The 26,286-nt window shown below is 42.7% G+C and overlaps 1 protein-coding gene across 1 annotated transcript in view; it reads right to left on the bottom strand.

Annotated features, from left to right (window-relative positions):
* Positions 1-26,286, bottom strand: part of CDH23 (cadherin related 23) — a 402,434-nt gene that overhangs the window by 163,288 nt on the left and 212,860 nt on the right. The gene's annotated exons all lie outside the window — the stretch shown is intronic.

Raw genomic sequence — 26,286 nt, 5'->3', positions numbered from 1 at the left:
ATCACTCTGATTTGGGGTACAAATTGAGCCCATGTGGGCTCCAGGACTTATTTCTTTTTCAAAGTTTTGTGGCTACTTTATTACACCTCTTCAATGCATATTTCCAAAAGAGACTCGAGGATTCTCACAGCAATTTAAAATATACTAAAATTAAAATGAGAAGATGATACAAAGCTGTATATGCAGTATCACCAGGTCAGACAAAACATCCTCTTCTCTTACTCCTCAGCTCCGCTTAACTGTCTTGACTTTGTGAGTCCTCCATACCTTTATCCTGAACAACTGGCATCGGCAACAGTTATCACCACCTATGCATCACTTCCAGAAGGCTACATTTTATTCCAAATGCATATGGTAGGGAGATCTGTGACTTTTATAGGATGACAGGATTTGGACTCAACATGGCTTCTATAGGGACCATATCAACCCGTATACCATTAAGTTACTTTCTTCATAGGCTAAAAATCTAGTTTGGTATCTGTGACCATGTTTTCTCCAGTGCAACTGTTATTTCCACTTCTATAGTTCTGCAACCTTCAAAACCATTCCTGTTGGAATTCTTAAGTAAAAATATACTGCCGCTTGCACACCATGACTAATTATGTATGTTCTCTGCACGCAGAGAATTACTGGTATGAAAAATATACCCGAGTCAAAAACCTGTAAGGTTGAAAAAGTCAAGGAAAACAGCCATGAAGGCACAGATACTTGAATTTCAACTTTAAGAGCATAAACAGAAGGAAGATTTAAAAACTTCACATAAAGGAACTTTATTTTAGATAAGAACTGTAACTTTGTCATGGATGAAAGTTGTAAAATAAAACAGCCAGGGGGAGTTTCTGACAAGTGTGTTATTTACACAAAGGAGCTGTTTCAGGTAACTGGAGTCACTTCTCATCTTTAATGACACGTCGATGTCATCAACAATCCCACTTTCATATGTGATGAATCAACTCTCACACCTCAGGAATAAAATGTTTTTTATCTCTTTTGTAAGAAAGATATACTTTTTTGTGTGCATTCTGCCATTTCCATGGAGAGGCTGTCTCCCTTTTTGGACTACATCTCCCATCAGCCCCAGCAGGCATAACTGTACTGTAATCTAAAACATCTGGAGGATGCCAATTCTATGAAGGATGTGAATCTCAACAGGTGCTTAAGAAAAAGTATGCTTTATTGAGGAAAGCTCTCCTGCTTATAGTTCTTATGTATGCCTGATGTGTTTGGAGTATAAATCATAGGAATTATCACCGCTTCTTTATCTCCTGAATGGGGAGTTCCTGTGTGTTTTGGGAGAGCACTTGTGATATGAGCCTCTGATAAGAGTGGTTATACTTGAAATGCACTAAGCATAATAGCTGCTTTCATGAATAAAACATCCCTTTTTTCTCGGCACATTTTGAAGTTAACTTCTCCCGTCACCTTTTGTATTTGAAGCCGTACATGGGGAACATTGGACTCTGCGAGATAGCATGAATCTGTTCTTACTACGGATTACTGGCACATTCCTTAGATTTTGGTACTTGTAAAGAATGAGTGCATGTATACACACACACATCCACGCACATGTTTTATTTGTATTTATGATGAGGGATGTCAGAGGAATCCATTGAAAATAAGACATCCAAGGTCTTTTTCTGCACACCAATTTGATCCACATTGCTGTACTGACTTACTGAGAAAGCTACTTATATTAGCTCCCCACAATAATTCTTCTTCTTTTTCCTGCTACTACTACTATTTATTACCACCCCTTCACTCTAACATTCCAGGGCAGATTACGGATTAAAAACAACATTTAAAAATTAAAACAACTAACCATGAATCTTTGAGTGGTTTTAAAAAAACAAACAAAAAAAAAAAAACAGGCACACATTATATATAGACACAAAAACTAGTTTGCAAGAAACATTACTTATGCATTAATTAATGTATACTGGTGCCTCTTTGCTGTTCTTGTTTCTTAATGCTGAGAAATCTAACAGGGCTACCTACTGCATTATCTTTAAGAGGGTACATGCAGGGAAGGCAATTAATCTGTAAATATATGTTGATATGTCTGTCTATTCTGGGCTATGTAAAAATCTGTATATTTTTGCAACAGTGAACAATGAAAGGGAACACAGACTTACGCAACACACACACACACACACACAACTGCAGTTGAAAATGTAAACTGAATTAAACCAGATGGAAGTGTCAATGAACTGAGGAATGACTGTGCATCCCAATTTATGATAATACCAAGTTAAATCAATGGGATAGTTGTCACTAACTGGTACAAGGGGCATAGTTGATTATGAAGTTCTGTTGTCTCTGTTGTTCACAACTTTTCTAGGAGTGCTACAAGTTAATGCATAAGGAACAGTAAGAGGAGACAGGAGGGAGTCTCTCTCTCAGTAGAATCTGAGACCTTCATCACCAGGATGATGTCCTTGCAAATCTTATAAAGCCATGACAGATTTCACAATCTGGTCATGGCAAAAAATAACAGCAGCCTTCCCAGGAAAGCGGGTAAAGCTCACAGTGTCACTCTTCGTGAGCAAAGCAAGATTTGTGGGTGTTTTAAAGTCTTGGCTCTAATGAATATATAAAATATGCATGAATGGCAGCAAAGGCAAAGGGGACAAATTTGTATTTTAAAATGAGAAATATGGAATAAAACACCAAACCATCTTGTTTTTTAACTTATTTTCTAAATTGATTTCTGTCTGAGCTTCTTAGAGAATGATGGATGTGAGTAAAAGCAGCGTAAAAAACAACAACACACACACTTCATGCCCAAATTCAAAGGGCTCTATGAGTTACATATACTTGAGAGTTCTGCTCTAACTTTCTTTTATATACCTTTGGCCTTGCCTATATTTGAAGAGACCATGATGAAGGGACCACAAAAGTTTGGATCTTTTTCTATTCTAAGCTTAGTGATGGTAGTAATGGCTGGAGACAGATGCAGTAGATGAAGAAAGTAGCTTCAACAGATGAAGCCTGAGACAGGTGCAAGTGAAAATAAAGGAAACTACGTCAGAGAATCCAGCTATATATTGAATACCTTTTCGACCTGCTGAGTTGCATGTTCGCATCACTTCTGGTTGAGCAGCATTATTCCAGAGCACACGTTACATTTAATAATATGCCTTCTATATAATATTTTGTTTATCTGTGTAAAAATTAAACCTTAATTGTAAAAAACCCCACAACCACAACCAATATGCCATTAGGACTTAACTTCTCACTTAGATGTCAATCTCATTTTAGCCTCAGGGCTTTTTTTCCATCCGGAATTTTCCGGAACTCAGTTCTGTCACCTCTCGGGTGGGCGCCATTGACATTCTAAGAGAATGAGGGAGGTGCTCGTGGTGAGTTCTGTCACCTCTTTTTCTAGAAAAATAGCAATGCTTAACCCCCCCATGTGCTTTTTATTGTACCTTCACAATGACTGGTGGTCATGATCGTATTGTGAGCTCAGTATCAATATTATCTGTACCTTCGATACAGATATGCTGCTTTGTTTTAGCGCATGCCTCACAGCTTCCTCCTGAAAACCCACAATTTTTCATACCATAAGTATTCTTCTTGCCCCCCCTTTTTTGGGGTGTGTGTGTTTCTGGTTCTGGTTTTGTTGTGCTACATGGCAAGACGGATGCTCCAGACAGCAGTAATACAGTAACATTGCAGAGGAATTGCAGAACAACTAATAAAGCATACTTTGTGGACAGTCCAGCATATACCCACCATCAACGCACTATTATTGCATCAGTGAGATGTCACATAATACACCTGCAAAAGAACACATCTTGCGATTTTTCATTATACGTCAAATAACAAAACCCATTCTGATTTTGGGAAGCACAGCGCATTAATAATTAAACAACGGCAAACACATCTCTGCTTGTTCTTTAACTGCATAATTTCACTGAGGGGGAAAATGCTGTTGCAAACATGTTAATGGGTCAGTGCCCCAGTTTTGAGGTCTGTCAATTAAGAACAACAATCTCTCGCGAGTTTATTGAAACCCAATTACTTGTCTGAACCCACCAAATTGGCTAAGGGATTACAAAGCATCAGAATAAGAACGTTTCACAGTGAGTTCTAAAAGGCCAAGTTAGGAGGGTGAAATACCATAGCATGGCTTTTAAGGGCCCTTTGCATCTCAGGGTCGGCCAACTATTTGATATTTAAGCATTTTGTACGATAAGCTTAGAAGATTTGAACTTTGTTGGAAGAAGATCAAAATGTGCCATCTGCTTGGTTTCTGTCTCTCTCCTCCCCTGCCTTCCCCCACAAGCAACGAAAGGCTTTCTCTTCCTTTAATTGTACCGTCTTCTAGTCAGCAATACTGCTGCTTGGTTTGGCAGGGGTTGCCTGGTAGGATGCTGATGTACCTATCAATTTGCAACCCTTCAATCCCATGCAGCAGACTTTCCAGGTGTTTAACCTGCCCTGCCAGCTGGAGGCTAAGAGAGTTGCAATTTCCTCTTGGGTGGGTTATTGTCACAGTATGGCCTCGCAAAATCAGACTTCAGTTTTCATTGGCTCCAAACATGTCTTTGGGGAAAGGGTTCCTTGTATCCTTGGATAAAATGTGTCACACCTCATTAGGGAGAAGGCTAACGAGCTGGTCATGCAAGATGGCCACTTCCTCATGTTCAGGCCTATACTTTCCTTTGGCAGATAGCTCTCAGGCTGCTGCAAGCTAATGTGGCTGGTTCATCTGACTGCAGGTATCCAGATGGTCCGTCAGCCAAATAGTCCCCGGAGAACAAGCCATTCTGCAAAAAAGGGGCCCAATTTCTGGGTACAACTCTATGCTTCATGTTACTCCCCCTCCCATTTTTAAAAATGGTCACAAAAGAGCAGAGTCAAGAGACAGAGTATAAAATCTCCATAAACATTATTAGAATAATTTTTAAATTATAGACTTCTCAGGCATAACCACCCACTCCAGTCTTCTTTTTCTTTGTTGATTGCGGGTGCATTCATTGCCAGACACAATGTAATAATGGTTGCCAGTTGCAATGTAAAAAAAGAGACATGAGGGATTGACCAAATACGATCCCTGTGTTCTGAAGCAGTGCTGGCCTTCAGCACCAAGGCCTTCAGCACCAAGGCTGGAGAAAAACAGTAGTTTTTAAGGAAGCTGAAACTAGTGGATATGAATAGGCATGGGCACAACAAATGGAGGTAATACAGCATGCCTTCAACTTTTAGGATTCGATCCAGAAACAAATCAGCAACCAACAGAGCTCATGTAGGATTTATGTTACATTCTTCCACAGGCAGCATCCAATAAAATCTTCGCTGATATCTTCAACTTGTTAATACTACACCTTATCCCTTAGCTAGGAGTTTTAAAAATGGCTACTGTCATTTTATAGTGCGCAACCCTCATTTTGGGAATCAACGAACTACTACTGGCTTCCTTCTCATGTGTATTCCATTGCCTTGCATTTTAAAACAAGCTCGACGGATGCATAAGGCAGAAATCATGCCCTTGGAAAAAGGAATGGTTCAGCACTTAAGAGTGCTTAATTCAAACCAAGCAACTTAGGGAATGGGAAAACTCTCCTACACTAGACTTCCCGACCCCTCTCGCTCTCCTAGCTTCAGGGATAGCCGCCAGAAGCCTCCGGAGCGCAGTGGGAGCTCCCACTGTGCTCTGGAGGCTTTGCGTTGCTTTCGCTGAAGCCAGGAGAACAAGAGGGATCAGTGTGCACTGATCCCTCTTGCTCTCCTGGCTTCGCTTCGCTGGAGAGACGCTGCACAGCTTTCCCTCTCTGCACAGCACCCCTTCAACGAAGCAGGAGGAGAAACGGAAAGGGCTCCGCTTCTCCTGCCGCTTTGCTGAAGGGGCGCTGCGCAGAGAGGGAGAGAATATTTTTTTCTTGTTCTCCTCCTCTAAAACTAGGTGCGTCTTATGGTCGGGTGCGTCTTATAGGGCGAAACATACGGGAGATCTAGTTGATTAAGAACAAGAAACAGGTTGGCAAATTCTTTAGGTAAGAACACTAGCCTTCCAACACGAGTAGTTCTAACTCTAAGGCTATACAATGGTTTAAAATCAATAATAATAATAATAATAATAATAATAATAATAATAATATGCAGTTTCACATACAGTTTGTCCTTGGCTTACTGATCACGGTTTTTTTTGGAGGAAACAAACCATGAGCCTGACTTCACATGTTATGACAAGCTGGACTGCAGCTTGTTTCTTTTTTCTACAGTCAGGAGGCGAGGCAAACACATGCATGCTAAACCATACTTTATGTTAAACTCTGGTTTAGTATTGCATGGAAACCAGGCCACAATAAGCCAATCAGCTTGTTCTGTTAAAAATGGGATGGGCACCCTGGATCATCACAAATTACTTTATGTAGCGTAGCATATGCCCGTTCTCCTGATTTCCCCCCACACCTTGCAGGTGTCCAGAGTAACCAAGCCAACCCTTTGCTTCTCATTTAGTGCGAGCATGGTGCAAAAGGACAGGAACAAGAAGACAAGTAGGCTTTCCAAATGTAAGGATTGACCATTGATGAGCTAATGATTTACACCCAGCTTGATGATGCTATTGAATGTTGGCATTACCCACAACTAATTTCTCCATTAGGCTCCTTATAATTGCATTTGAAAGTGCTTGTTTTAGTGATGGACAATGCTAGAAGCATATTTTTCTTCTATTGACATCCTCATGGGGCAGGGGCTGTAAGAAGAAGGTTAAAAGAAGGTTATACGGTGCAAGGTTGGGAGAGTGGCTCTATGGAGCCCAATCAGATTAATTCACAGTCCCTGGAGGAGCTGAAGCTGGGCTCCAAAAACTTCCTGACTTTTGCAATTTCTTACTACGTTAAACAAGACCTACTAAGCCATCTCAAAGTGTTGCTAGACATGCCCAATTCCTTATCTTTTTGAGAGACAGACCGACACACAGAGAGAATTTCACCAGCTGCTATACCTTCCAGTTGTAGAAGCACAAGGGCAGCAGCTTGTTTTCTCACCCATTCTGCCGGTGACGGATCTGCCATTTTACCCGGGACGGCAATAATGTGCGTAATCATCAGACTCAAAAACATCATTGCACTGCCAAGGCAAAATGCATTTGACACATTCAGGCTGTGATTGTCTTGAGATGGAAAAAGCAATCCGCTCTCCATCTCAGTTCACTTGAGGTCCAGCTTTCTCAGAATAAATTCTAAGGGATTACTTTTGATTTACACCAGTGTAAACTGAATCAGGATCAGGATGAGTGGAGCCTTTTAGAAACTGAAGGAGTTACAAAGTCATGGGATGCAGGCTCATATGTCTTAGTGAGGTAACATGGGAAATAATGCAGGTTATTGTTGTTTGACAGAAGGCAAGGAAGAGAAGTCAGAACACACACTTTGGACACCTTTAATTTTGTGGCTATTGCGATTTTTCATTTCAGTGAATGCCTGCTTTTCTAGTAAAGATGAAGTTTCTTAGTGGGTCATACCCTACACAAAGAGACAGAAAGCCAACAAAGAATCTAAATCCAGTTTTCAATGTCACCAAATCCCATGGATTTACAGGGGGTGGGATGCTTACGCTGTCAAGATAGCATAGGTACTGTGTTGCATCTTTGCCACACTATAGAGGTTGAAGACATCCATGTCCCCATGTTTCTTTATCCTCTGTTTCTCACATAGTTCATTCAAAACAAGGCACACAGCCAGGGATCCTATACTCCAATAATAATAATAATAATAATAATAATAATAATAATAATAATAATAATAATTTATAATTTCTACCCCGCCCATCTGGCTGGGTTTCCCCAGCCACTCTGGGCGGCTTCCAACAAAAGATTAAAAATACATTAAAACATTAAAAACTTCCCTAAACAGGGCTGCCTTCAGATGTCTTCTAAATGTCAGATAGTTGTTTATTTCTTTGACATCTGATGGGAGGGTGTTCCACAAGGCGGGTGCCACTACTGAGAAGGCCCTCTGCCTGGTGAACTCTTATATCTCACAGTAACCTAGGAAGCTGCCCTACACTGAGCCAGGTCATTGGTCCATAAATTTCAGCACTGTCTACGCCAGTAGCCTTTAGCCTTCAACATGCATTTGGGGATCCATCTCTTAATTATTATTATTTTTACCATATATATGTATGGTGAGAGAGCTGCTGTTGTTGTGACCCACTTTAGAAAGTTCATTTCAAATAATTCACAGACCCAAACATGCACGGAAAGTATTCATGAAACATGGAACAGCATACACTCCTTTTGAACTGTCAGTGTGTTCTTGGTTTATTGTGGTGCCTGCCATAACATGGACAATAAATTTTTAGTGTTTCGAAGTAATCTCACCTCCATACATGCAATGATCAAAGACAACCTTTTGCTCCTTATAGCACTGCTATGAGGACACTGCATCTCACAGGATCAGCATAAAGGTCTTCCTAATCCAAGATCCAGGTGACAGCAACGGTGGCACCAGTACTGGTTCCTGTTGCCCTGACCTATGCATACCTAAGTCTCACTATGGCAACTAAGCCGTTCTGGCACAGATCTGCCTGCACAGCATTCAAACGTTTCTGCAGGCCATCAAAAAGTGCTGCAAACCTTTCCTGGATATTCCCTGTTGGGAAAGTGGCTAAAACTGATGGATATGATTGGGCTGGGTATTATTGGGATATTTATTATTGCTCGGTCACACGCAAAGCTACAGTGCATGCATTCGTAAGTGCTGACCTCTGTGCATCTCCCTTGCATAATTCCCTGCACTTCTCAAGCATGCCTATCTTGCGCCGAACTATTTCCACATCTATTACACGTGCAGATCATTCCCTCCTCCTCCTCCTCCACCCCACTCCATCCGTCATCCACTTGCGATCAAAATCAGCCCAGTTGCAGCTGCTGCCATAAAACCTGCTCAGAGACAATAGCGGAAGGCGAAGCTTTGGAGCAGTTCTGCTCTTGTGCACAAATCTGCAGAAAAGGGCATGTCGTACAATTTGTTCAGGAAACAATAGCAATGTTTGACATGTCATAAGGATTGATGGAGCAGAAATTTACATGGGAGAATGCATTTTTAAACAGCTCCATGGAGCCCCGGTGCTTTGCCGGTAATGGTTTCGACATTCATCATCCACTGAGCCCCCATTGAATAACTCCTTAAAACTTTGTGAGATAAGCTCTACTCATAGCTGCTTCAGGGAAGCGTAAGAGGCGGTGGGGGGGGGGGCGGGGGGAGAGCCGTAACGAAGGAAGGCAAGAGTTTAAAGAGACAGGAACACTGAAGAAATATACTGAGATCTTGAACACACTATGTCCACAATTATAATGACTATCACTGCTCATGACTGCCGAGACCACCTTTACAGTTAAAGTATGCAATACTTTCTGTTTAAGTACTTTTAATTTAACTATGTGTGCAATCATGGTAAATTTTAGAGATGAGAGCAGTATGAAGAAATATGGGAAACCCAAACTTATGTCAAAGTCAATGATACAATTCAATTTTCAAAAAGAGTGGAACCCTTGTTGTGGTTTTCTAATCATAGAATTGTAGTGTTGGAAAGGGACCGTGGGGGTTATCTTGTCCAATACTCTGCAATACAGGAATCTCAGCTAGATCATAAATGGCAGGTGGCTACACAACCTTTGCTTAAAAACCTTCAAGGAAGGAGAATCCACCACCTCTTGTGGGCGTCTATTCCACTGTCAAACAGCTATTACTGTCAGATGATGACCTGGGAGAGGGAGGTGACAAATTCTAGTATTCAAAAAAGCACAGGTGAGTTGCATCACCTGCAACAGGACTGTGGACCAGTTCCACCTTGTTTGTTTATCTATCACTTTGGTCACATCCAATAGGTGGCCTATAATCTAAGACTGTATCAATGCTGGCTATTCCCAGTTTACCTGGAGTCCTAGATCTGTGAAGTTCTTATAATCAACATGGCTAGCTGTGGAAATGTGCTGCATCCCACCAAGAAGATGGACAACCATCGCAGCCATGTTTTGGGGGCATCCAGCTGTTTTCAGCCCCAAATGAAGCACCTTGTAACTGCTTATAGTGACTCCCACATTGGACTCTTAAATGTTTCTTGTGCTGGTGCCAGAGTTTAATGCACCTTTCATGTCCAATGCATGAAACCCATCCACCACAGCAGAACATCCCCTAGAGAAATCATCTTGACTGTAGATGTTTTGATGAATCAGTTAATGGCTTCACAATCCATAATGGATTGCTTACTTACTCTCTTCTCTTTAGCACCTTAAATAGAAACCTTTCCCATACATTTACAGTGACACCACTTCTATTGCTCTCTTGTTTAGAAGCAACTGTACCTTCACTAGAAGTTGGATTGGTAAACTGGTGGTTCCAAGATCTCTAGCATCTATGCGACAGCTTAACCTATGTAACCGTTATCCACTGGCTCCTGTTACCAAAAGGGGGCATCTGTAAGGTAATTCTGCCTAGTGTAAGACAAAGAGTTTGGAAAACACTTTAGATCGTTGACATGGTTCGGGGGGGGGGGGGACGAGACTCCCAAGGAGTGTGCTGGGAGCTTGGCTTTATACATCGTTCCCAGTAAATAATCCATGGGAGAATCATATTCAGTTCCTTCAAATGACAGTTGCTTAGGCAACTTTATAGCCTTATCCTGCAGGATCCTAGCCAACTCCCACTTGTCATGGTTAGAGCAGGGGTAGTCAACCTTTTTATACCTACCGCTCACTAATGCATCTTTCTTGATGGTAAAATTTCCTTACTGCCCACCAGTGCTCGATGGAAGGAGGATTCAGTTGTGCTGTAGAACCCCCTACCCACACCTAGAACCCTAAAATGTCCACTAGTGGGTGGTAGGGAGCAGGTTGACAACCCCTGGGTTAGTGTATTGGTTTTGGACCAGGTCGACTTAGGTTCAAATCCTTGGTCAGCAGGTACTTGCAAGTATTTCACCATTCTCTCAGCTTTTCCTTGTGAGGATAACCTCATAGAATAATAATATACTGCCCTGCCTGTGGAGGAAGGGTGCATGACAAATAAACATTCCCTAGAGTCTTTCAGTAAAGCTTATTAGCAGCAATTGAAAGCTAATGCGGAGCATACCATTGGTAGGGGGAGAGGGAGGAGAGCCATAACAGGTGTTTCCGGGGAGGGAGAATTCCATTTAATATGTCACTCTCTGCAGGACAAGGGTGCCCTTGCAAAGAGAATTGACACCAGGCCTGCTAAATAAAGGGGTTTCCAAGTTTGTTTGTTGTTGTTGGAGGAGGTTTTTTATTTAAAAACGAGGGAATAAAAATTGATGGGAAGCAAATTGCTTTGGCCAGAAACTCTTTGCTCAAAAGAGCTGTAGCAGGAAAGCAATTACTGACTGTCAAAAACCTGTCAAGGCATCAGAGTGACCTGCCATGATTCTCATCGCTTCCTGCTGCCTGCCAACCTCCTGGTGATACTACGTGGGGTGATGAGCAAAGAAATAGGAACACAGAAAGGAATACGGGAAACATGCAACACGCACAGATCAGGGGTCAATCGTAGGTAGAATGAGGCACAATATACCCAAGCCTGGAAATCCAGGGGCCCCTGGCCTGTATGCCAGTTCCCATGGGGAAAATGCATAAACTATACAGGCTATGCTTAAAGAGGTTTGCACAAACTTATTTCCCTGACTCTGAATGTCCACATACTTTCCTGTATCTAGTAGTTGTCTTCAACTCAGTCCTACTCAAAGTCCCACTGAAATAAATGGGCCAAAGATAGGCATGGCCATTATTGTTAAGAGGCCTACTCTTCACCAGCAGGTCCCAGGGTGGGTTGCAACACCTTAAAATTCAGAATAAAGATCAGTTAATACATATCACATTCACAAGAATAGGGTAGTCCTGAAAACACACTGAATACAACCCTATGGGTGGCATTCACTTAAGGAGCCTCATCTGTGGAACCCCAACACGAAGACTTCTGCTTGTGCAATGGGGCTTTCTCCCCTTCCCCAGCATGTCTCATGTCCTGCCACTCATTGGTGGTGGCAGTGGGGCGCTCAAGAGAACCTCCAGATCAGCATATGGGGAGCAGATGGGTAGGAATCATACCTCTTGTGCAAATGGGACATTCATTGAAGTGCAATGTTGAATTCCCTCCCTATATGTCCAGATATTTTAAAATACAGTGCAATTTACCAATCAGAAGCTTTATTGGAACAAAATAGCAACAATACAAGTCATCCTCTAGAACAGAGAGATGAGGAAGGTCTAGGCCTTTTATTTGAGAGAAAGAGAACTGCACCATCCTAGATTCCCAAGAAACTACAAGTTTCAGAGTTCCTTAGTTTATTCCAATATTTTCTTTGTATGGAGAGGAGTGCATATGTCATGTAAGTAAATTACTTTGCTCTCCAGAGTACACAGAAGGAATGACACTAGACCTCAGGGCTGGGAGCATTGTCTAAAGGTCATTTGCCACTCTTGTACTGTGTCACACAACCTTATCTTTCTGTCTCCCAAACACCAATCTGCCCTGTTTGACTATAAATACTAATCAGGCAGACAGAAACATTAGGTGCTTATGCAAAGACACCTAAAGAAGCTAAAGGACACTGAACAACTCTCAGATTTTTCATAACAGACAAGGCCTTTCCGGGGAAGTGGGGTCAAATTCCAACCAGCTTGTACCAGGCCAAAAGGATTGTTAGCATGGAAAATAATTACTGCCTTCACGCTGTGTTATAGCATGCCAATTATGGGAGAAGGGAGAATGCTGTGTTATAGCATGCCAATTATGGGAGAAGGGAGAATCCTACCAACTCAGCTTTAGCGGCAAAGGTCAAAGCAAGCATGTGAGGAACATATGAGTGTCCCCATTTCATTGACAAGACCAGGGTGGCAGCTGTAGAAAGGACTGGGGAAATGTGGCTCAGTTTCTTCAGCTGCCAGGCAATCTCCTCTGCTCTGCTGCAGTTTCCAAAACCATTCACTGGATGTTAAGGTCTGGAAGGATGCAATTGTTACCCCATGTGGGTGGGTGCAACTTAAGAGTAGAGGAGTGTCAGGTGGGGAGAGAATTAAGCATTCTTCTACACCACTTTCCTTCTCCAAATATCCCCTATCCTAAAGTATATTTTTTTCTTAAAACAAAAACAAAGGAGCCAACTGTTAGAATTCTGTTGCACATATTTGAGTGCAATGCTTATTTAGGTCCTTAAATCCTCCCAACAGGGAGGCAATATATTGATTGCTAGCTAGCATTTTATAGATCCAGGAATGGAAGGGGGGGGGGGACCTGGCGCTACAAACATCAAGTGCTCAAAAGCAAATTAGCAATGAATAGGGGTCCCACTTAACATTATCACAAACTTGGTGGGGGAAGTGAAAATGTACATTCTTCTTAATTTTCAGCATTATTCTCCCTCTCTCGGTGCTTTTGGAAATGTATGAAGTTACAATCAGGAACAACTGGACCCGACCTGCTTACCAGGATTATTAGAGCGGAGGTGGATAAAGGTGATTGATTGGAGAAAAGAGAAGCCGAGAAGAAAGAGGCAGGGGACAGAGAAGTGGAAAGAATAACTAAAAGGAAGACACTGTTAAAATGTCAAAGTGGTCCTTGAGAAACTTGAGATTGCAGAGCCTCAATGGATACAGACATTAAAGCTAAACTAACAACCTGACAACTCCGCTGAGACTGGCAGGGGGAAAATGGCCAATCAACCTCCCTCGGAATTACAGAGCTTCTTCTACTATTTCTTCCAGGTGATGGGAAGGTGGGGGGGAAGTCCCAGCTTCTTTTGATTGTGTTTTATAACAGCAGCCCCCTTAACATCAGCTGCTAGTGCAGTTCACAGAGTTGGCAAGAAAGCAGACCCCTCGATTCTATACTGAGTAATTTACTGCAGCAAGGCTGCCCGTAGCTAGGGATTACAGTTGGAAAATTTAGTCAATGGCACATATTACATTGTTAGCAGCTGCACAGCAAAGAAATAATTGTTAAGACAGAGGTTTCACACTTCCCCCCAACCCCATTTTACTTCTCTTCCCCGCCACCCCCCCCCCGGCCAAGGTGACACTGGGACAATTTAGATGCTCGCCTCACCAGGTTTTATTGGAGCTCTGTGGCTGGGCCAGCAGCAGGTTCTCTGCTAATGAACCGTATTGATTTCATATTCTCTTGTTGTCCGCTTAAATGGCAAGCGGCATATCTGATAGATTAAATAACCACACAATAGCTTGGCTGACATCTCAATCACTCCGCTGTTAGGTCTCTAATGAATTTTACAGCCCAGCAAAATGGAAGAAATTAAGGTCAGAGTCCAAAGAAGAAAACATAAATCACCACAACGAACTCTGAAACGTTTGCGAGAACAGCTCATCCGTGCAGTCCTTAGCTCTTCTTTCTCCCCTCTGCCACCATTAAAAGCCCCAGCCTGCTTGAGCAACTGAGATTATGAGGCAACCTGGAGTCTCCCCCAGCCAGGGACGCTGATAGAGGCACTCAGGCTGAAAAGATTAGGAAGCTGCCTTGCAGAGAGTCAAAAATAATGGTTCCACCTAGCTCAGCGTTGTCTACATTGACAGGCGGCAGATCTCCCAAGGTTTCCCAGGTCCACTTGGAGATGCTGAAGGCTGGACCTGAGACCTTCCGAACAGAAAGCATTCGCTCTGCCCCTGGCCTAGCACTCTATAGACCATAGCTGTCAACCTTCCCTTTTGGGGGGGGGGATTCCCTTATTCCAGCGCTGTTTCCCGCTGCTATCCCAGATTGTTAGATAGCCCATAGACTGTCCCTGGGACAGGTGAGGCTGCTGATCTCTTATTTTTGAGGCTGCTGATCCCTTATTTTCAAATCTGAAAGTTAACAGCTATGCTATAGACCATGCTTTGCATACAACAAACCCCAGATTCAACCCCCAGTTTCATTAATTAAATAATCTCAGCTAGAAGACCAGGGAACACCTTGGTAAGACCCAGATGAAACTATTGCGCAGGATGGAACCATGGAGCAATGGCACAAAGTGCAAGGTGGCATTTTGTGGTCAGGGAAGATCTAGAGCAGCGGTTCTCAACCTGTGGGTCCCAAGATGTTGTTGGACTACAACTACCATCATCCCTCAGCTCTGGCCTTGCTAGCTAGGGATGATGGGAGTTGTAGTCCAACAACATCTGGGGACCCACAGGTTGAGAACTGCTGATCTAGAGAGTCAGACTTCATCCCATGAGAGCTCGTCTTCCCAGAAATGTGTTGAATCCTCATTGGAAAAATGCAGCCCACTCTGGATTCAGAGGAAAGAATAGCAACTCCGCTTCAGACGAGCAGCATTCCATTTTTTTAAAAAAAGTAATTAAATTTGGCTATCTGGCATTAGAAGAAGAAGAGTTTGGATTTGATATCCTGCTTTATCACTACCCAAAGGAGTATCAAAACAGCTAACATTCTCCTTTCCCTTCCTCCCCCACAACAAACACTCTGTGAGGTGAGTGGGGCTAAGAGACTTCAGAGAAGTATGACTGGCCCAAGGTCACCCAGCAGCTGCTTGTGGAGGTGTGGAGATGCGAACCCGGTTCCCCAGATTATGAGTCTATCACTCTTAACCACTACACCACACTGGCTAACCCCACAGACACTTCAACAGCAGTAAAATATTCATGTTCCTTTTCAGCTCTATTTTTATTGCTTCCTGTATTCCTTATTACATTAAAATTCAAGTTCCATTATATTAAAAAACACACACAACACTTTAGCACCTAGCACAGTGCATTACAACTGCTAAACCTCAGGCAGAAAGAAACCTGTTAAGTGATCCACCAAGATTCCCATCAATCTGCAAATGTTTTGGAAGTGAGGGGTGGGAACCACTGCTTTAGGAGGGGTGCGCCAACTCACGGAGGATAAATCTGTGAATGGCTATGTGAGCTTCCATATAAAGCAGCCGCATCCCTCTGAATACCCAGTGTTTGGGTGCTGTCCTTCCATGTGAGCTTCCCAGAGCAGGCCCTGAGAAAGACATGGGGCTCATCCACACTTTGCTTGTCCCATGTCTAGAAAGCACAGAGGAGAGTAGTTCTGCTTGTCCTGTGCTTTCTAGACATGGGTCCAAACGGCTTTCCATTTGCCCTGCTTCTTCCCCCAGGAAAACCCACTCTTTACCGCTGAATCAGAGCAAACGTTAATCCGCAGAAAACCCAATCAATGTTTGCTCTAATTCAGCAGCAAAGAGGGGTGTCCCAGAGGAAAGAGTTAAGGGACAAGTGTTAAGAGTGGAGGAGCCCTGGATGGAACTTGGCCCAACAGAGCTAGGCTATTCTTACTCTGTCCTCTAACTGGTCGACAGCTTGAATAGATATCTCACCTTGAACTAAAACTTTTCCAAACTCGCAGTTGTCTTCAAAGTGCTAGCACAGCAGAAAAGTAATTTGGGGTGGAAAACAGGTTGTGTCCCCTCCCCCCCGGCTAAATCACAATATTCTCTTGATCGCTTGTTTTCCAAAGGATATCATCTGGAGAAGTACAAATGTAGGTCCACTGGTTTCTCTCGTTCATTTTTCTTGCTCGGCCCTCCCTCCCACCTCTGGACTCCGAAACTGTGTATTTATCCTGACAGCTCCATCAGGACACATAGCTGCAATGAAAGCTGCAATAATTCTCTCTCTCTCTCTTTCTCTTTAGCGCTTGTGCTGTCATGATTCCTATTCCATCCCATTCTGGTTTTACGGATTGATATTTAGATTAAGGAGATAAACACAACCAAAGAGTGCTGGGCTATGACAGACAGACGAGAACTTAGATCTGTCAGTCACTCTGCTACCTAGTAATTCCTCTCCCTTCTTTCCCTTCACTTTATTTACAGAGGTGAATGGATAAGAATATTTAAAAGGAACAAAGAGCCCAGCGTCCCCTACCCCCACCTCCACAAAATCCATTTGTGTTTAGCTTTCCAGACCATTTGGAACCTCTCCCTCTCTCTCCTTTGATTACTTAACTATTTACTGTTTCACATGTTTGCAGGTTTTCCTCTCTTACTGCAGATAAAGAATTCAATTTTCTTTTAAATGGTGGGGGAAATTGGAAGAGATTTTGTTCTGTTTAAGCACAGCTGGAGTCTCAGGGACTCTGGGGGATTGTGAACAATGAGATCAATTAAGATGCCAATGGAGAGAGGAGGTAGGCAGGAGGGGTGGGGAGGAGTGTGGGATGAGGAGAAAGGTGAGGAAGAGCACAGCAGGCAGCTTGGAGGACACAGAGAAAGCTATGGACTCTTTTTTTGCTATATTTCTCCTCATTTCACACTTGTAAAAGCAGATCTGGGCTGTCAGCTTAAAGGTTTCCAATATGCTTAGCAGGGGAGAAACACTGACAGCCATTTAATAGAAATATGAGTTGCAGGGAACCACAGAATTCACCTGTACTATATGTTTATCATGGGGTTGGCCTTGATTCGAGACATGCACCCAACTTTCTCTTATTTGTCCACCAGGACCTAAGACACGTGGGCAGGCAATAAAATGCAGTAAGCTGTTGTGAACAGAAAAAGCATCACATTTCCATTTCCGTTTTGGCAACAAAGAGGTTGTGTGCTGTGAATTTGATGTCAGAAATATCTTCACTTTGTATCTATCCACCCTTCCCATCATGAAGCAGGAATGTAACATCAGCAGGCCCTCAGATAGGGAAGGAGATGTACTGGAACCCTCCCAACAGTACTGCTGGCGGGAACAGAAGACAACCTTCAAGTTGTTGGCAGTATAGAAGTCTTAGCCCAGAAAAATAAGCCCAGTCGAGATAGTGCCTCCTCTGTAATGAGCCAAATCCACAGAATAATCCGGGGGGGGGGGGAGTGTTGGAAGGTGATAGTGTTCAAGGCAGCCTTCAAGAGACAGAGCTTACACTTGACTAAGTAAGCATTTCCCATAGATACCTTCTCCAGGAGAGGGTAGCTCAGTTGGTTAGAGCAGAGCTGAAGACGTCAAGGTTGCAGGCTCAATCCCTGCACGGGGCAGTTGCATATTCCTGCTTTGCAGGGGGTTGGACAAGATGATCCTCAGGATCCCTTCCAACTTTACAGTTCTATGATTCTATGAAATATAAGCAAAAGGATGGTCCAGGAACCAGTGGGTCCCACAAAGTGAGGATTCAACAGGACCATGTATATTTGTATATTTTTGACTTTTAGCTAGACAGATCAAAGTTTGCAGTTTCCCACTGCTTCTCACCAGCAGGAGAGTTTTAAAGTCCCCTGGGCTTCTCCCTTCCGCTCTCTGAGGGGCTAATGATGATACATTACACACAAATATTTGTAACAGAATCCTAACAACATTAGTTTAAAAAACAAAATGACAAAACGTCGCTTTGGAAAGGATAAATATTGAGCAGAGATGCACCGGTTTGTGTAGAAGATGCCTTCACCTTTTCTTGCCTTCCACACCTCTACTCCAAATTATGCCCTCACAGCTATCCTTTTCCCAGGGCTCAAATGCATGTTTGCTCTGTTACATATGTTTGAGTACAATGTGCCGTTACGACCCCGAACCAAACAGTTCAAAACAGATTCGGCGAAGGGCAAGAGAGGAAGTTCCCTTGGCTGCGCCATGGATTAAGTTCCCTGTGGCCACGCCCCCTGCTGGTGCTGATTGGTCAGCGGGGCCAACCCTGCCCAGTGCCAGTGACACAGCTGGGACGGCACAAGAGGGGCGTCAATCTTTGCCCCCCAGCTGGATCATTGCAGAGGCCCAGATGCTTGGCCGCAATGCCGCCCACCAGAAAAGGTGAACGGACTTCCCATGGTTAGAACAGATTAGAATTAATGGAATTGAATCTCAGTAGTTCCTGAGATATTTTTTTATATATAAAAAACTTCCTACAGCATTTCTCTTCTTTTATTTGATCTGCGCAGTTGTGCAACATCATGTTATTCTTTGTGATGGAAAATAGACACAGAGAAGCATGTCCTTTGAAGAAACTCTTAGATGATGACTTGAATCCAGAATACAATGGGCCCAGAAATACTGGGCAGCAGCAATGATTGCAAATTCTACTCAAATAAGCTGAAGACCCAGAAGTGGGGTGGATTAAGAAAAGCAGGAGACAGGTGGGGAAGAAGACTTTCAGCTGCTAGCCAAAACTTCCAAGTATATTCATATCTGCTAAACCAAACTATCTCTTACTTATTTTCAGTCAGCAGAGAGAACTTATTGCAACTGCAAGATCCTGTGTCTTACTTTACAGAAGACAGCCCTCTGTCATAAGGGCTGTCAATTCAAATCCAGTTGAAAGATAAAGACTGACAGGAAGGGGTCTTGAAGATGCCCATCGAGAGTTAGTACCTGAACAGCAGGCTGAGGAGATGAGAAGATCAAACCTATCCATTCTGAAGGAAATCAGCCCTGAGTGCTCACTGGAAGGAGAGATCCTGAAGCTGAGGCTCCAATACCTTGGCCACCTCATGAGAAGAGAAGACTCCCTGGAAAAGACCCTGATGTTGGGAAAGATGAAGGGCACAAGGAGAAGGGGACGACAAAGGACGAGATGGTTGGACAGTGTTCTCGAAGCTACCAGCATGAGTTTGACCAAACTGCGGGAGGCAGTGGAAGACAGGAGTGCCTGGTGTGCTCTGGTCCATGGGGTCACAAAGAGTCGGACACGACCAAACGACTAAACAACAACAACAAAGAAGTTATGCATTTTTATTTGGATTATAGCAATTATTTCTAAATTCACATCCATGCATGCAAATTAGCACATGCAAATTGGTTTTTTGGTCCTTTTTAAAGTGAAGCATTTCCCCTTCTTTGGTGATATTTAAGTGGCCATGCAAGGGCACAGCAAAGCCCCATGAACAAATTTGGGAGGTAGATACTTCAGAAGAAGCAGATAAAACCAGTGGTGAGAGCCTCTAGAAAGCCAATGTCTCTGGTGCAATGCCTCAACTGATTGAGAAAGTGATCTGTATTTTAAATATTTATTTATTGATGAGCACTGATCTCCTTCCCAGTGTGGGACAACTGCATTATGACTTTTTTTTTGTCAACTCACATTCCTATATTGCTGGTGAGAGAGGGGGAGGAATCAGCACAAGATCAATTTTCTTGTCCCTTGTGTGAAACCAAGGTGGAAATTAGAAAGGCAGAAGATCAAAAGAAGGTTAACGTGAGACTCTTTGTCAACTAAATTAAAAGTGACCTATGAGAGGTGCTACAAAAAGTTAATTAACACATTTACTTTGCTACTAAATTCCTAGAGGCTGTTTCAAGTTATGCTCTTATAATATGAAAGGTGACATAAGCAGATAAAAGATAGGAAGTTTCATTCTACCAGGGCAACCTATTTTGCCCATTAAATACTGTCCAATGTGAGTGGAAGTAGCTCAAAAAAAGCTTCAGGTAGGGGTCCTTCCTATCGTTTGCCACCTGATGCTTCTAACTTGAGATGAACCTGGATCTTCTACATGCAAAATAATATTCTACCCCTGAGATAAGGGGTCTCTCATGTCTCTCATAGGACATGGAGGGTGTCTGCACATGTAAGTGCCTGCCAACAGAGGTGAGAGAAATTATGAGTGTGGAAACTGACTGCTATGAAACATGCCCATTGCTACCTACAGAGATAAGAATGGAACATGTGGATTTGAACATACGGTACTCTTTGTAAATCAGATTTCATCATAGCTAATATCCAGATATGATCAGTATGGTTTGAATTCAGGCTTGCCAGTTCCAGCACAGCATTCTTGTCCTCAATGCCAATACGGAGGAAGACAAAAAAAAAACACCTTGTGGGCTATTGCAGTTCCAGAATCCAGCCACTGGAGCTCTTGATTTGCTCAGCATGATGTGTGGGTTGATTGGCAGGGCTCTTCCTTATACATGGTGTGTCGTTCCTATGATTTTGCTTTGCAATAAGCCACCACCACTGTTTTGCTATTTGGGATGCTGTATGTACATCTTGATAGCAGTCCTGTTGCTCCCATCCACACATAGCTCGAAGAAAGGTGTTTTCAGAAGAAGAAAACATTCTGAAAAGTCTGACCAGGGTAGGATAAGTACTGATGTCATCTGTTTGGTTGAGCATTGAATACCTATAGCACAAATGAAGCCTGGTGAGCTTAAGCTTAACCAATGTCTAAGCCTTGGTCCCATTTTTATCAGCTCTACCATCTTCTTGTGTCTAGGATGAACCCAGTAGATAAACTGCTTGCTGGAGTTATTGTAAAATACTTCAGAATTTGAACTAATAGATGCATATTAAGAGCTACTAACTGGGACCAATGGCTTCATTTTTAAGTGACCTGGCATGATTTGCCTGGACTAATATGCAGATTGGAACACAAATATCATTTGGTTCTCACATTGCCCCAAAATTTGCACTAGTGACCTACCTCTCTGTCTCTACTTGTCATTGTTCCTTAACAAAGGAATGAAGAAATAGGTGGGGAATCAAAAGCAGACCTCCAGAGAGCTTAAAAGAAGTTAAGTGTGGTATCATGAGATTCAAGCAGGCAAAAGCAACTGATCTGAATCTAATCTACCAAGCTACACTGGGAGCAAATCAAGCAGAGAGAAGGATTAGGGGGTCAGGGTCTACCTGCAAAGTAGCGGTCTCTTGAGTGATCATGCACTTAAGACCTCCAAAACCAAGTGAAAGGCATGCTGTCACAAAAGAAGTAAACTCGCTTTCCTCCAACTTTTTGATTTGTTTAAAAGCAGCAGAACAAACCTCAGCCTCTATCTGCTTTCCACTACTCACTCACACTCCCAGCCAGTAAAAGCCCAAGCATCCACATATCCAGGGATATAAGTGTTTCGGTCTGCATGAGTCTTCTGTGAGGATTAACACCACTTCGCTTTATCCTATAATTTGATTCTGCAACTTCAAGCTTAGGAGGAACAGATATTTGAAGTGTAAGGATGTAAGCTCCGAGCGACACTACACCCCTGCTATGCCGAAATCAGTCACTCGCATTTAGTGCCCGCAGCATCACTGAACGGCGAAAGCTTTTCTGATTTGCAGACAGCTGTATGAATTAATACAACTGTTCATCACTGCCAAGACATGGGGACTCTGGAGCCTGAGCAGGTTGGCAACTGTCTGTTGGCTCCCAATGCTGCTCACAAACTCAGGATGGAGCAAGGCCAAGATGTCAGCATTACTTCTATCCATTGCCTTTGATTGAGAGAGAGAGGGATATATAGTTGAATGGAAACCCAAGATAAGAAGCAAAAGGTGTCATAGTAGCACCAGTCAAAATAAAAAAATTCCTTCCAGTAGCACCTCAAAGACCAACTAAGTTAGTTCTTGGTATGAGCTTTCGTGTGCATGCACACTTCTTCAGATACACTAGTAGCACCAATTATTCCTATCCGACTTTTATTTTAGTGATAAATAAGGAGCAAAAACAAAAGGGTAGAAATAAAACTTGTGCCTTTTACTAACCATGGCTCAGGTAGAAACTGGTACGGTCTGTCCCATCCTGCAGTCATTATTGAAATAGCAAGTGCTCCCCTCCCTTTACCCTACCCTGAACAACCGGCCATGAAACCTTTTAATAACATAACAGAAAGGTCAACGAGAGCGAATTTCACACTTCTTGAGCAAGCTGGTTGTTGTAAACTTCATAGCCTCCAGGAGCAGGAGATGCTGAGAAAGCAAAGAGCACCCTAAATCAACATTTGGCGGGAGGGGGGGAGGGGGCTTTGACACTCTCCCCTGAATCTCAGGGAGTATTTTGTCCAGGAGCCAGGGAACATTTTTTCCATTTACAATGAGGTTGCTTTTTCTGTTCATTTGATAGATTGATGGAAGAGGGGTTGTACACTCAAAAACAAAGTATGAATGACACAGTGTACAACTCTATTGCTGCAAGTTCAGCATCAAGAGCTTAAAGCCTCTCCTCTAAAGCCTAAAAAGCTGAACAACAATTCTATTTTGATTGTGTTGCTGAGGAAAATGCACATGTGCTGACTGAGAAGCAAACAGAGAGAGGAAACAGAGCTTGCCATGTAGCTGAGGAGGCTGAACCAGCTTCTCTTTGGCAATACATTGATATTGGTATTGCCTTGGTATTGCTAACCATGTTAAATTTGGTACAGGGTACCTCTAGCCCTAGATCTGCAAAGCAGACCTTTTGAAAACAAGTCTTCGTAGCATGAGGCCTGCCTAGAGGCATCCTCTGCATTCCCATGCAGGCTGCAGAAGCTGCTGCCTTAAAGCCTGTGCTGTCCAGCTGTTCACCTGCAAACAAAACACTTCCTGAATCTCATATGATAACGATGAGCACAATGGAACTGAAGAGATGAATGCAAAATAAGGAAAAGAAAATGGGGATCAGAAGAGTTGCGGGGGAAACGCGAAAGAGAGAGCACGCAAATCCAGAGGTAAAAATATTTCAGGAAACTATATAAATCCTTCCACAGGCCAACTGCATCTCTACCCAGAGCATCCTGTGGAGCTGTGTGTTTGAACTTGTAAAGAGGAAAGGAGGCAGAGCAAGCTGGAAGTGGAAAGGAAAAGGAGGCATTGAATCCCTGCTGCTTGCAATCTCCGTTGCTTCATAGCTGATTTATAAGTGAAAAAAGGCAGCAGTTTCTCTGCCGTCAGAGACTTGAGTGGGGTGAAACGCTACAGAAAGGCATGGTCATTTGTCATCACTGGTGAGGTTCTTTTTTCCCTTTTCTGGTACATTTCATATACCCAGGCCTAAATAGGAGAGGTGGAAAGTCAGCAGTAGATAGTACTTGTTGTTGTTGTTGTTTAGTCGTTTAGTCGTGTCCGACTCTTCGTGACCCCATGGACCAGAGCACGCCAGGCACTCCTGTCTTCCACTGCCTCCCGCAGCTTGGTCAGACTCATGTTTGTCACTTCAACCATCTCGTCCTCTGTCGTCCCCTTCTCCTTGTGCCCTCCATCTTGCCCAACATCAGGGTCTTTTCCAGGGAGTCTTCTCTTCTCATGAGGTGGCCAAAGTTTTGGAGCCTCAGCTTCAGGATCTGTCCTTCCAGTGAGCACTCAGGGCTAATTTCCTTCAGAATGGATGTGTTTGATCTTCTTGCAGTCCATGGGACTCTCAAGAGTCTCCTCCAGCACCATAATTCAAAAGCATCAATTCTTTGGCGATCAGCCTTCTTTATGGTCCAGCTCTCACTTCCATACTTTACTTCTGGGAAAACAATGGCTTTAACTATACGGACCTTTGTTGGCAAGGTGATGTCTCTGCTTTTTAATATGCTGTCTAGGTTTGCCATCACCTTTCTCCCAAGGAGCAGGCATCTTTTCATTTCGTGACTGCTGTCACCATCTGCAGTGATCATGGAGCCCAAGAAAGTAAAATCTCTCACTGCCTCCAATTCTTCCCCTTCTATTTGCCAGGAGGTGATGGGACCAGTGGCTATGATCTTCGTTTTTTTGATGTTGAGCTTCAGACCATATTATAGTACTAGACTTTGGCTATTGGAAACTTGAGCTCAAACCCATGTTTTGTATTTCACTGAGTGGCCATCTTCTCTCAGCAGAACCTGATTAACAGGATTGTTGTGAACCTAAACTACTGCCTTAGCCCTTATGCTTCTAGGGATAGAGAGGGGGTTCAAATATTTTTTTAAAATGGGAACGTAAGCCTACCTGCAGTGGCTCCCAGATGACATCCAGTTTCTGCTCACGTTTACCATTCATCTACATGTTAAGGTTGCAACACTTATTCAATGTAAGACAATGTCTAAGCCCCCGTTTCCTTTTGAAACTGAGCCACAGAGAGGCTCACCCAAAGCAGAACGAGGATCTAAACTAGGGTCTTCCAGTTCCCAAACACTATGCACTGTATCCATGTAGAATGCTAATAAGCATTTTGAATTAGCAAATTGCTGCGCCATTCATAGCAACCTTGTGAAGCTGGTTACTATTGCTATTTTAGAGAGAGGGATCTGGGGCAGATGGAGAGAAATGGGTGAATTTGCATGATCATGGTTTTAACAAGCCAGGATATGAATGAGCAGAATGCATCAACTCATACATAGCCTCCTGCCCACCATTTTGCTTTACATCCATTCAAATGAGTAACAAAACAGGCCTTGATTCGGCTGTTACCCATTGTTTCCCATGACATGTGAACCAGGAAACAATGGTTAATAGCTTACACACAAGACGGGATATATTTTTACATAAATGTTATTAAACATTTGGAAATACAGTTATAAACAGTACAGTACAATAATATATAATCATCAAGTACATATTAAATTTATGCTTATATAAGTATTTATTTAACTTAAGCAAATACTGAAACATACAAAAAGGGGGGGAGAGAACCAACAAGCTAAAAAACAAGACAAACTTACAAAAAGTGATCCATTTGTGTATATATTTATTTCTGTATCTATTTTTACAAATAAGCAACATGTTAAATTTGTCTTGTCTGAGTTAACCCATGCATGCACACGCGCACATGCGCGCGTGCACACACACACACACTTGTATAAAAAAATGCAATTTATGGCAGCAAACAGTCCATCCTTATGTCTATAATACCCAGTTTTGTAATCTGCTTATTTCCTCTCTAGCAATTTCATAAGGATGCCACATCTTAGTTAACTTTGTTATTTCCCAACTTTTCTGAATTAAATCTTCGGTGTTCTGTTATTTTTCCAGATTTTAGCATATAATATCCTTGCAATGGTTACTATGTACAAAACCCTGTGTTTTATTACTTCTTTGCACTCTCATCTCTTTGTGTATAATAATAATACTAAGCACAAAGGTGGTTCTACCTTTATCTGTATCTGTAACAATTCCCTGAGCATCTCACGTTACCATTTGCCAAAATGTGCCTTTTTATATACCCCACCACATGTGAAAGTTGTTGCCTTTATCTTTATGACATATCCACACTATGCAAACTTCACATCGTATCTTATTATTATTATTTAGAAGCCACTAACCCTAGTTTCCAAGTTTTCGCATAACTGGACGCTCTGATTAAAAACTGAATTCTGGTTTGTTCAGCTGTTTGCTCACAGAGTGGCACAAAGTGGCAGTGAAGAGGCTGTGTTCACCCACAAGCAACTTGTGTACATCCCACCTTATTAAGCCAGGATATGATTCTGCAAACCACATAGTAACTTGTCAAATTAGCCCATGACAGAGGTGGAGCCTGAATTGGGTCGCTAAGATCAGTATCCACTGGACCATATAGGCTAGGCTCTCAGTTGCACCCTGAGACCCAAGCATCTAAATAGTAGCAACTTGAGTCAAAGTGTGTCAGAAGGGAGACCAAAAAAACACCCCTCAACATTTCCAAAAGTTCTAGGAACAAACACTTCCTTGGCAC

This window comes from Podarcis vaucheri (assembly GCF_965113315.1).
Source record: "Podarcis vaucheri genome assembly, chromosome: 5".
Taxonomy (NCBI): domain Eukaryota; kingdom Metazoa; phylum Chordata; class Lepidosauria; order Squamata; family Lacertidae; genus Podarcis; species Podarcis vaucheri.
The sequence above is the reverse complement of the archived record's forward strand: the minus strand, read 5'-3'. Positions and strand labels throughout refer to the sequence as shown.